We start from the raw sequence: 12,249 nt of genomic DNA, 5'->3' as shown, positions 1-12,249 counted from the left end.
GCTGTAAATGGTGGAGGTGACGTTTCAAGCCTACCGTTGTGACTTCAGATGCCTGCCCTTAGTCACCATGCCTCGCAGTCTCCACAACTGGCATTGCCCAGAGGCATTCGGAGTCACAGACTGTCATTCCAGAGTTTAAAACACCTTTCTTTAAGGCAATGCGTTTTAAGTACACTCAAGACAATACGAGCATCCTAGATCACAAACTTGAGCTCAATGATGCATAAATGTGCAGAGATAAAATCATGTTGTTAGATGCCTAAAAGGCATTTGAGTTTTAACTCATTAGGCAGTTAATTAAGGTTGGCCATATTTCCAAGGCAGCGTTTATTTTACACAGATATCCAGCACGGCGGCCAAGTATATCACACCGCTTAAAAAGGGTGGGAACTGCAGCTCCTCCCAATCGGGAAGGCAAACAGAGATTCATGCCATGTGGAGCTCCTACCTCAGGCCCACCTGCCTAATGAGACAGCACATGAAGCAAAGGACAGCTATTTCTGACTCTCTTTGGCATTGTCAGAAAATTCTCTGGAGTTTTGGGAGAAGCCTTAGTTGTCATACACCTACAACTCTAAGACTTGGTTTAGTTTTGGTGCTGGTCCTTAAAAAACCAGTCCTATGTAGAAAGTCCACCTAACCCAAATGTCTAACATAAGAAAACCTGAACCAACCCGGGCTTGTGGCATCAATCAGCAATCGCTAAACGACTCTTCGGTACCAGCCTTAGCCAAAGACACGGGGAAGAGCAAACAGCACTCTGGGAGCAAGCCAGACTTCTGTCCCATAAACCTCTTTAAACCTCAGTTTACTCATCTGCAAAGTAAAAATAACCGCCTCAGGGGAGGAGAAGGGTGAAGATCCTTTCAAAGTGTGTGTGAAGACTCTGTCATCCAGCAGGCACTTTATAAAAACCAGTTCCTGCGCTTCCCTGGCTACAGAAGGGAGAGGAGGCAGACCAGAGGCCTGTGAATTCTACCCACTGATGGCCGGGGGTACGGTTTCACACGCACACGCCAGCGAGCGGAGCGCCCTGGGTTCCCGCAGAGCAGCTCCTCCTCCCGCGTCCAGAGCCCGGGGGCCTGGTGCGCGGCGGCGGTGCTGCCCAGGCCACTTCAGCGGCAGGACCTGCGCACGGGCTGGGTTTGCACAGGCTCCCGCAAAACACACTTTCCGGCCGTCCTTCTCTCCGCTGCACGAGGAGCTTCCCGGTGCGGTGCACGGTCAGACTTCCCCAGGGCTGTCACGCCTTCGCCGGAAGCGCTTGACCCCGCACCCGACCCACACTGCGGCCCGCCCGGAGCCTCCCGGCCGCGAACTCGCAGTCCTGCAAGCGCCGCCGCTGCAGCCGCGCTCCGGGGGCCGCGGCCCGGGGCCTCGACCGCTCCCTTCCGGGAGCCTGCGCGCCGCCCGCCCTCCAGGGAGGGGCGTGCACCGCCAGGCCGGCCGCGGCGCCGCTCGGCGCGGGGACTTCAAACCCGGGGCCCGGGACCGCGGCCACCCTCGCCGCTCGCCCGCGCCGCCCGCGCCGCCCCCTTCGCGCCCCTCCTCCCGCCCCAAGGCGCCGCGGACCTAACTTCCCCAAACTCCGCGGAGGGAAGCCCTGCCCGGGCCGGCACCTCGGGGCGGCGCGCGCCGGGGACGGAAGTGGGGGGAGCCGTGGCCGCGCCTTTGTTAGGGCTCGGGACCCCGCGGGCCCCGGCGAGCACCCCGCCGCAGGGGACGGGGACGGGGACGGGGGGGGACGGGGGGACGGGCGGGGCGGGGGGGGCGGGCGGCCCGGGGTCCGCCCGCCCGGGGACGTCCCTCACCTTCCTGCGCCTCCCCCGCGCCGCGGACGGGCCGAAGCGCGGTCGCCTCCGGACGGCGGCGGGCGGCCCCGGCTCCTCGGCAGCGCCACGGCCACTCCCCGCCGCGGCGGAGCGAGAGAGCACTGGGCCCTCCTCGCGGGATGACTCACGGCGCTCCTCACCTGGAGGCTCCAACAAGTCCCCTCCCTCCTCCCCTCCCCTCCCCTCCCCTGCGCCGGCCCGCGCGGCGGTCGGAAGCGCGCGCCCTCTGCCGGGCCACCCGCGGGATCACCGCAGGGCCGGGGCGCGGGGCGGGGGCGCGGGGCGGGGGCGCGGGGCGGGGGCGCGGGGCCGGGGCGGGGGCGCGGGGCCGGGGCGAGCGCCCGACCCTGGGGCCCCCCGCGCGCGGGGCCGGCGCCCACCACCCGTCGCCGCCAGTGCCCAGCGCGCAGGGCCATCCTGGCCGCCGGGTCCGCGCCGGGCAGACCCCGGGACAGGGCGGAGGCGGCCCCGCGCCCCGGCCCCTGGGCGCCCGAGCCCCCCGCCTGCCGGCCAGCCCCGCCCCCGGCCGTCCCCACGGAACCCGCCAGAAGCGCGTCCGCACCCGCGTTCGGAACACCGGAAAGGCGGTTTCACCAAGTGCGAACAAAGTTTGTGTCTTCCATCCCCGCAGCCTCCTCCCGAGCGGATTAAAGAGGCGGAGGGGAGGGCGGCGGCTGCCGCATCTGCCCCCACCCTCCCCCCGCGTCCCGGCCTAGGAAGCGGCCCGGGGGGGCTCCCGGCGCATCCGCAGCCCCGGGCCACGGGAGCCCCCGCTTCGGCTTAGGGCGGGAGGCCGGGGCCGCCGAGCCACGCACCGGCGGCCGGGAGGAGCGGCTGTGCGAGCGACTCGAGCTGCCGCCGGAGCGAACGCACTAGCGGCAGGTGGGCCGACCCCCGCCCTCGGTGCTGAGCGAAACTCTGCACGGGGCACACGGAGGGGCACACGGAGGGGCACACGGAGGGGCAGACGGGGGGGCAGACGGGGGGGCACACGGAGGGGCAGACGGGGGGGCACACGGAGGGGCACACGGAGGGGCACACGGGGGGGCACACGGAGGGGCACACGGGCGGGCACACGGAGGGGCAGACGGGGGGGCACACGGGGGGGCACACGGAGGGGCACACGGGGGGGCACACGGGGGGGCACACGGAGGGGCAGACGGGGGGGCAGACGGAGGGGCACACGGGGGGGCACACGGGGGGGCACACGGAGGGGCACACGGAGGGGCACACGGGGGGGCAGACGGGGGGGCACACGGAGGGGCAGACGGGGGGGCAGACGGGGGGGCACACGGAGGGGCAGACGGGGGGGCAGACGGAGGGGCACACGGGGGGGCACACGGGGGGGCACACGGAGGGGCACACGGAGGGGCACACGGGGGGGCAGACGGGGGGGCACACGGAGGGGCAGACGGGGGGGCAGACGGAGGGGCACACGGGGGGGCACACGGAGGGGCACACGGAGGGGCACACGGGGGGGCAGACGGGGGGGCACACGGAGGGGCAGACGGGGGGGCACACGGAGGGGCAGACGGGGGGGCACACGGAGGGGCACACGGGGGGGCACACGGGGGGACACACGGGGGGGCACACGGAGGGGCACACGGGGGGGCAGACGGGGGGGCACACGGAGGGGCAGACGGGGGGGGCACACGGGGGCCCGTGCGGGGCGCGCCTCCCACCGGGCGCCTGCACACCCGTACCCCACTCACCCGCTCGGCGCGCCGGCCGCGGCCCCCACCCGCGGGGCGGGCCCCCAGCACACGGCCCCGCGGCGACGAAGGGGCGGCCGCTCCGCAAGGGCGCGGGGCGGGCGGGGAGGCGCGCACCGGCGGGGTCCCGGGGACCGCGACGCAGTCCCCACGCCCGCCGCTCTCGGCGAGGGCCGGCACGGTCCCTGCAGCAGCCGGAGGGAGCGAGTCGCCAGGCAGGTCGGGCCGACCGGGAGCCTCCGTCCCCGAGCGCGGGCGCGGGGCAGTTCTTGCAGGGCCCCCGGCTGTCGGCCGCCGGGCGCTCTGAGTGGCTCGGACCGCTCGCCAGGCCCGCGGGGCGGCGCGACCCACCCCCTGGGCGCGCACCCGCCCTGGCCCGGCCCGGGGACGCGCGCGCGCACGCGCCCGGCGGCTCCGGGGCTCCCGCGGCTCCCGGGGCTCCAGCCGCGCTCGGGCCGCGCCGCCCGGGGCCCGCAGGGGCGCCGCTTACCCGGGAGGCCCGGAGTGGCCGCTCCGAGTTTGCACCGCTGGCGGGATGAAGCCCACCGACGCGAGCGAACGTCGCGGTCCCCGGCGCTCCGGACAGGTTGTCTAGGAGACCGTGGAAAAGTCTCGTCACACACACACTGCCCAGCCCCGGCCGGGGACGCCTCCGGACCAGGGACCGTGCCCTGTGTCCGTTCTCAGCCTTACACGTGAGCCAACCACAGTCCTCCGAGGTTTGTTAAGGCCCGGGTGGCTCTTGCCTCCCCTCCCCCCTCCCCCCTCCTCCTCCCCTTTTCTGATTCTTTAAATCTAGTAAGGGCCCCAGAATTTGCGTTTCTTACAAGTTCCCGGGTGATGCTGAGGCCGTTGCGAACGTCAGATCGGTTCAGGCTTGTGAAGTGCCTGGTCATCTGCAAGGCAGTAGGTACACTTATGCTTGTTAAACCCACTTGTGCTATTTATCTGTTGCAGTAGCGAGTGTTCACGCTTCATGGCTTTCCAACCCCGGCTGCTTTTCTCGATTTTCCTCTTGACTATGCACCAAGCTTTTGTGTATACCGGCCCCCATCAGAAAAGCAACAGGTGAGAATATTAGTTTGCTAGGGCTGCCTTAACAGAGTACCACAGTCCTGGTGGCCTTAACAACAGAAATTTATTTTCTCACAGTTCTGGAGTCTAGAAGCCTAAAATCAAGGTGTCGGCATGATTATTTCTTCTGCGGCCCCTCTCTGGCTTGTAGATGGCCATCATCCCTTATAAAGACACTGCCTATGTTGGATTTTAGGGCCCACCTATAAGACCTCGTTTTAATTTGATTTCTTCCTTTAAGATCCTATCTTTGAGCACAGTCGCCTTCTGACATGCTGTAAGTCAGGACTTCAACAGATGAATACAGCTCAGCCCGTAACTGCGCTTCACTGCCTCTAAGAACCTAGAACAGACCCTGAACTCTACCTTCCCACCCCTATGCCTTCTGTAGACCCACACACTATGGCCAAGTGCTCTGCTTCACAGCTGGAAGAGCTTAAAACCTAGTAAAGAAAACACCCTCTCAATTGAGTGTATATGTTCCTCTAAAAGACAACATCCAGTGTGTGAAATGAATACTGGGAATCTGTCAGGAATCTGGGACCTCCTACCCAGCAAACATTTCAGAATGAGCTTTTTGTGAATGACTACCTAGCTATCACCTCTACCTGGCACCTGTGTCATCTCCAGAAGTCTCCAGAAGGAAGGACTGTATCAAATAAATACACTAAAGACTCTTCATTCCTCCTGCTATCCGTGAAAGCTCCACACTTACCCGAGTCATGAGAATGCCTGATCTCCAGCAAAATAGTAATTGTCCTAAATTAGGGGCCTCATCCCCAGTCTTCCGATTCTGTCCTAGTTCATATACTTTGCCTTGTAGCTTTCTTTGTCTAACAAGCCAGATCAGACTTTTCCCCAAGCCCTGGATCCAAATGGCTATTAGATCACCATAGTTTCAAATTCACCATACCCATCATTGAACCCTTCCCCTCAACCATGTCTCCACCTGCTGCATTCTCCATCTGAGTGGATGGCCCAAACACCACTCTAGTTATGCCAGCCAGGAATCTGGGAGCCATCTAGGATGTGACCTACTTTAATCTACCTGCTACTGTGTCCTTAATGTTCCTCAGAGGCCTCCCCTCTTCATTCCCACCACCATTACCTCAGCCAAGGCCCTTTGAACTATTTATCCTCTGGTGTTTGATACCGGACTCCTAACTAGACCCTCTGTTCCAGTGTGGCTTCTTGGCCAGCATCCTCTACACTGCTTCTCCAAGCATCTTTTGAAAACAAACCTGGTTATCCTCTGTCCTTCTAAAACCTCTCGATGGATTCCCTTCATGTCTCAGGAGAAAATTCAAGCTTCTTTGCTCACCTCCCTCCAGAGGCTCACTTTTGATCATTTCCCCATCCATATTCTTCCCTATAGTCAGGGACCACTCAAGAGCCTCCATACTTTCTGAACACAAATACTCATAACTTTCTTGGTCTAGAGAGAAGGAGTCATCCACCCCTTTCTGAATTAGGGACCCCCTTGCTTCTCTCAAAGCACTCCGTGTGGGTCTCAGGCATAGCTGTTAGAACACTGGGGCAAGATTACTAGGTCACTTTTCTGTGTCCTCCATGAAGCCATGAGCTCCTGAAGGACGAAAACGTCATCCATTCTTCATGTGTGTGAAGTCTAGGTTGGAGTTGATGCTTAGGGAAAAAAGTTTGCTTTAAGGAATGAATTAATTCTTAGGAATTCAGAGGATCTGGTCAAACCCAGCATTTACCTACAAGTACCTTACTTGGAGCAATCTTCAGTTTTCTGACAACACTTGCTGAACACTTTTTTAAAAAAAAAAAGAGTTATGCATTTATTTATGAGAGACACACAGAAAGAGGAAGAGACATAGGCAGAGGGAAATGCAGGTTCCCTGTAGGGAGCCCAGTGAAGGACTGGATCCCCAGGATCATGCCCCAAGCCAAAGGGAGATGCTCAACCACTGAGCCACTCAGGTGTCCCACGTGCTGAACACTCTTAAGTCACCCCCTGTTTGAATTATAGATTCATCCTTTAGAATCTCTAACTTCTATGCTTCCTAAATACCCAGAGTTCTCTAGAGTTTTTCAAACTGCCAGTCAGAAGATCAGTTTTTGTGGTTAAAGAGGAGTATTTTTGTTTTGTGAAATCAAATTAGAGTTAAAACAGTCAACTGCATCCTACATAGTAAATATTGTTTTCATGAAACTTTTGTTTTCGTTAACTGTATTTGCAAGGGGTATGTGCATGTGTGTATGTGTACAGGGCTGTTGTATCATCACATTTATTCCTCCCTTTGGGTCATGGTCAAAAACTGGCACAACAGTATCTTAGGCAGTGCTGCAGCTGTGCTCACCAGAGGACACATTTATGGAGTCGTTAGAGAGGGTGGTGTTAAGCAGAGAACATTTTCTGGAAAGTTATTCAGAACCACTCTTTTAATCAAGGAATTGGCAGAATGGAGAGTGAAACACAGTCGTCCCTCAACACATAGTAGGCGCCCCGTAAATGCTTTCATTGACTGGTGTGTGCATGGAGATGGGCGAAACAGTACAAGATGTGTGTGGGAAGTTCTCCTGGCTGGAGTCTGACGGAGTACGAAGAAATGAGATCAGTGACACAGAGAAGAGGGAGAAGCCTGGTTTGTCGCCAGACATTGCTGGTGTTCCCTGAGGTTTCCAAATATGAGCAAGAAGTACGGTGACATGGGATTTCCTAACCCGGTTTCCGTCATGGGTGTTCCAAAATCAAAAGTATGTTATTAACTGAGCCTTTGCTGAAATAAAAGTACCACTTTCTCTGTGCTGGAGTTGGAAATACAAGAAGCCCACAGTGATCTGTAGGGCTCAAAGCAATGTGTTCAGTTCGAGAGTCAGATTTTCTCATCTTGATAGTCCACTAGTCTGGAAAGCCTATTGCAAGAGGGGCAGAAATGAGATAGGATTATGTAACAAAGGAAAATAACAAGTGGCCCTTATAAAACTATAACCTTGAGAGTTATGCCAAGCATTTCCATCCATTTTGAATGCCTCCAACCAAGGAACCTAGATCCAGCCCACAAATATTTAGAAGGCAGTGTTCTTGCTCCCAGGTCTAAAGCTTAGAATCTGTTAAAGAAGGTTGTCATGTAAATAAAGAACAAGTATTCCTACTCCTTTTTTTTTTTTTTTTCATTGCTTAAGTCATTCTGGCCTGGGCAGAATAGAAGAATAAAAAAAATTGGGGCCACGGGAAGATAGACAAGATTTTTAAAAAGAGAGAGAAACGGGAAACCAGAGATAGCCAAAATTACAATAAGAAAGAAATTCTAGAGGACAACTTCTCTACTCTCTAGCTTCCAAGTATAAAGACACTTGGCCATGAGTGTTATTAATAGAATTATATTTTGAATTTGGAAGATGGACAAAATCTGAAAGAAATCAGACTGTGGCAAGCATGAGTTTTAACAAAACTTTAAGATGCATTCCAAATTCTATTCGGCTTTAGGGAAAAACAAACAAACAAACAAAAAAACCCACAATAGGATGGGTTAGGAAAAAGAAAATGTGGCTTTGAAAAATCCCTGGAGGCTGGAATATCCTTTGATGTTATTTAGAACACTGGTCATGTCTCAACTACCCAAACAACCAGAGGGATGGCAGTTGCATTTTCTCCCTGAAATACAGAGAAGATTCTTTATCTATATTTAATCCCCATTCCTTATCCTTTGAAATTTCACAGTTAGAAAAACCATAGTTAATACCTTGAAAATTAGCAGCAGTTTGGGTAGTTACTAGTAGAGGAGTACGTGACCAAATTTTCCCACAAAAGTTGAAAGTAGAGGTGGGGCAAACTCGCTTAGCAAAAGCTGTTCATCTCCTTCAAAGTAGCTGCTCTAGGAGGCCATGTGGTTAGTTCCTTTGTGCTGCTGCCTTCGTGGACATGGGCAGCTCTGTTTTAAAGAGTCACATTACATTGGTAGTGAACCTTCATCCCTTGACCGCTTGGTTTTGCCTTCTCTCTGCCTTGCCTGTCGCTTCCTCCTGGCCTCCTGTCAGCTGCAGACTGCATCCCAATCTGGTGTTGCAGTTTCCTGCCTCTCCAGCCTCTGAAGGTTGCAGAGCCAGCCCAGTTGGGTGCAAAGCTGTGTTACTTTAAGCTTGTTAATTAACCTTTCTGTTCCTCAGCTTCCTCACCTACAAACTGGGGTAATAAGAGAACCCCCTTCTTAGGAACTGTTGTAAAGAACTTTGGACGATATTGCAAACACGGTAAGTGGGGCATAAATGTCAACTATTGCTCTTAGTTATTGCAAGTGAAAACTTCAGCTGTAATTCTCTTAGCTGATCACTTATTGAATGAGAACCCCTGGGGCACCTGGGTGACTCAGGGGTTGAGCATCTGCCTTCGACCCAGGGCGTGAGCCTGGAGTCCCGGGATCGAGTCCTGCATTGGGCTGCCAGCATGGAGCCTGCTTCTCTCTCTGCCTCTCTCTCTCTCTCTCTCTCTCTCTCTCTCATGAATAAATAAGGAAAATCTTTAAAAAAATAAAATAAATTGAATGAGAACCCCTTCGGACTTTGCCAGTGTCGTGGGCAGTCTGTGGACATGGGTGCGGCCCCTCCTTGCCTCTCATGAGCATTTCACTTGTATGTTGCAACAGATTTTCACCGAGCTTCTCGGGCCCCTGTGCCAGACAATAGGTAGAAAGTTGTAGGCTGGCATCTTTGTATTTGAGATAACAAAGGAAATCATTTGCGGTCACCAACAGGTGAAGTCTGAGGATGTCAGAGTTGTATTTCCCATGCTGCCTTTCCCATCAGACTGTAAGCCCCTTGCAGGCTGACCTCCATTGCCTTGACTAAAGGGAAACTTGCTTTGTCCAGGGTTTCCTTTCTAAGTAACGCCCAGGATCCCCAGAGTTGCTTAGCTAATATTCTGCTACAAGCCAGGGCCTGGACCCAGGTGTGTCTCATGGTGCCTTGTGACAGCATTTAAGCAGAGGCATAAAAACAGAGGTGCCAGGGGGTACCTATAAGAGATGAAGTAGTGACTGCCACGTAGAAATTACCCAGTGAAGAAAGACAGGAAGAAAACCTTGAGAAGATGTTCTGCTAGCATTCCAAGGGGCTCGTTACATGAGCTGTTTGCTTCTGAGAGAAAACATTCATTTTTATGCCAGCATAAAACCACCTGACTGACCTGGAAAATACCATCTCTACTTGCTGCAGCATTGGATCAGGTGATTGTTTCTGCCTCCACAAGACAGATGCGAGCCCTGGGGTGGTCCACTCCCTGCAACTGGTGTTCACTGCAATCATGATGGACAGACGCCACCCCAACAGCAACCTGGGCTACTTTGAAAATTTCCTGAACTTCTCTAAAGCCTATCTGACCCAAAGCCTATATGCCACAATTCAAGCCTGTTCCTTCCAGTTCTATTTCTGGGAGAGACAGCAAACAGCTGGTTGTTGATCAGTGCTGTGGACAACAATTCTTCACGTAGCTGGAGGTCCTCCTGATTCTATTGTGTTACTGAACTGCTACAGAGAGAGCACATTTCTTATCATTCCACTCTGTTTATTAAAAACAACCCCTTTGTCTTCCTTATAAAACCTTGCCTCACTCTAAACCAGGATTTTATTTAATATGGCAGGATGAAAAACAAGTCATTCTTCCCTTCAGGATGAACTAGAACAACACAGGAAATAAAAGACTACCCATGCAGTCAGAGGCTCACAGAGCCTTTTCCTGCTGAGAATATTGATCTAAGACGTGCCTTCTGACTCTAACCTGATATGCCTTAGAGAAGATGACTTGAGAAAAGACTTAAAGAAACTAAAGTCCAGTAAATTAAAACCAATCAGCTTGCGTGGCCATGGCACAAAGTGCATTGCAAACACTCAGCCTGATCCTATGGAAATAAAAAAGCCTCTCCTATGACAATTGGACACCATCTGTGTGCAGCAGCTCAACAATTGGGAGGTTTGCAATCGTGCTACATGACTGTCTCATGACCTGGTCTTGGAAACTGTAGTTAAACCCAGAGGCACATCCTTCAAGAGGGATCAGAGAGAACCAGCAGGAAATCTGCACTGAAGACCAAAATCTGGGGTTAATCATGGGTCTTAAGAATAGTGCCTTATTCCAGACAGTGTAATAGATCTTTCCTAAGAGATTAAGAGTTTCAGAATAAGTCAGCAGAATGTACATGTTGCCAGGGCTCATGGCTAAATTTGGTGGTGGTGGTGGGAGGGGGTGGCAGATGGGTGTGGTGGCAGACCTTAGACATTATGCACATATTCTGACTGTTGCCACTGCTGGTTTCTTACCACCCATGGTGCTAGGTGTCCCAATTCTGCTCCTTCCCCACTCTGTGTGTATACCCGAATGTTCCTGATCTGAATGCACTGCCTTTATTTCTCTAGGAAAATATCTAGGAAGATAGCAGTATTGTTAGGTTGCTGTGGCTAAAAGTAACAAAAAATTCTTTTCCTGTTAGCTTTAAGAGAGAGGCTTCATTATGGAAAGTCCAGAGGGTTTTAGGGTTCACTCTATCCAGTGGCTCTAGGTCTGTGGTCTTTTTTTTTTTTTTTTTTTTTTTTTTGAGCTTCTTCTTCAAGTTGATGGCAAGAAGATGCTCCAGCTGGTTTCAGGCCTCAGAGTTGTGCTTGACAATATCCACAAGACAAAAAAGAAGTCTATTCTAGAAGCTCTTTAAGAAGACTGAAAATGAGTTTCCCTTGAGCCTCCAGCAACTTAAAACCTTTGTTTGAATGCCAATGGCCTGAGTTATTTGTGCTCATTGCTAAGATAGTCACCAGCAAGAAGGGTGGAAGTGCCCTTTGACCGGTCAGGCCTGCCCCCCATGTCAAGGTTGTCAATCATATTCTCCTTGGAGCTCCATGACTCTGGGCAGGGGGAGAGAGACCTAAACAAAACTGGGGTTCTATTATAAAAAAAAAAATCATAAGAATGCTGAACAGGCAGCTACAATGTCTGCCATAGGATACATTATTATAATTTTTAATAATAGTAATAAAAGCTATGATAATCACCATGCTGTCCCCAAATATTCTGCCTCCCTGCCTTCTGAGCATATGGTAGTATTGTACTTCTTGGCTCCCTCATGGGGCCATGTCACCGGATCTGGACAGTGACCTATGAACTAGAGTGGTATACTTGACTTCTGAGCCCATGCACTGAATTGTCTGTACTAGTTTCTCCTGATAGTTCTTTTCCTCTGCCCCAGGAACCAGTGACACTTCAGATAATGGCTGCCCTGACAGCCTGTGTCCTGGAGTCAGGACAGTGCAGAGCAGGGCCTCCAGGCCACTGGCAGTGGACAAGTGACATGATAAAAAAAAAAAAAACCTTTGATATTTGAGCTAATTTGTTACAACTGCAGAAGTCTTGTGTACTTTGTTACAATAACTAGTATCTATTCAGTGTTGACTACGTTCTAGGCATGTGTCACTAGTTCCTGTGGATATGAGACATCAGGACTGGTAGAGCCTCCATCCTTTTACCCACAACACCAAAATGACTTTATTCATAAGCATTTGTACTAACTGGCCTTTACCGAAGATGTACTTGAGTACGAATTGCCCCACCACACAATGGATAATTGCCCTAGGGATTTGGAGGCAGAGAACAAATGAGTTTTGGTGTGTGTGTGTGT

The 12,249-nt window shown here is 53.7% G+C and overlaps 1 long non-coding RNA gene across 1 annotated transcript; it reads left to right on the top strand.

Moving 5' to 3' along the window:
• The first annotated feature begins 2,578 nt into the window (after nucleotides 1-2,578).
• LOC140597906 (uncharacterized) lies at nucleotides 2,579-7,740 on the top strand. The gene is made up of 3 exons (XR_011999918.1): nucleotides 2,579-2,714; nucleotides 4,502-4,612; nucleotides 4,697-7,740. It is a non-coding gene; the product is annotated as an uncharacterized lncRNA (long non-coding RNA).
• Nucleotides 7,741-12,249: the final 4,509 nt, after the last annotated feature.

Source organism: Vulpes vulpes, chromosome 2, assembly GCF_048418805.1.
Source record: "Vulpes vulpes isolate BD-2025 chromosome 2, VulVul3, whole genome shotgun sequence".
In the NCBI taxonomy this organism is placed as follows: domain Eukaryota; kingdom Metazoa; phylum Chordata; class Mammalia; order Carnivora; family Canidae; genus Vulpes; species Vulpes vulpes.
This window is presented reverse-complemented; position numbering and strand designations above follow the sequence as displayed.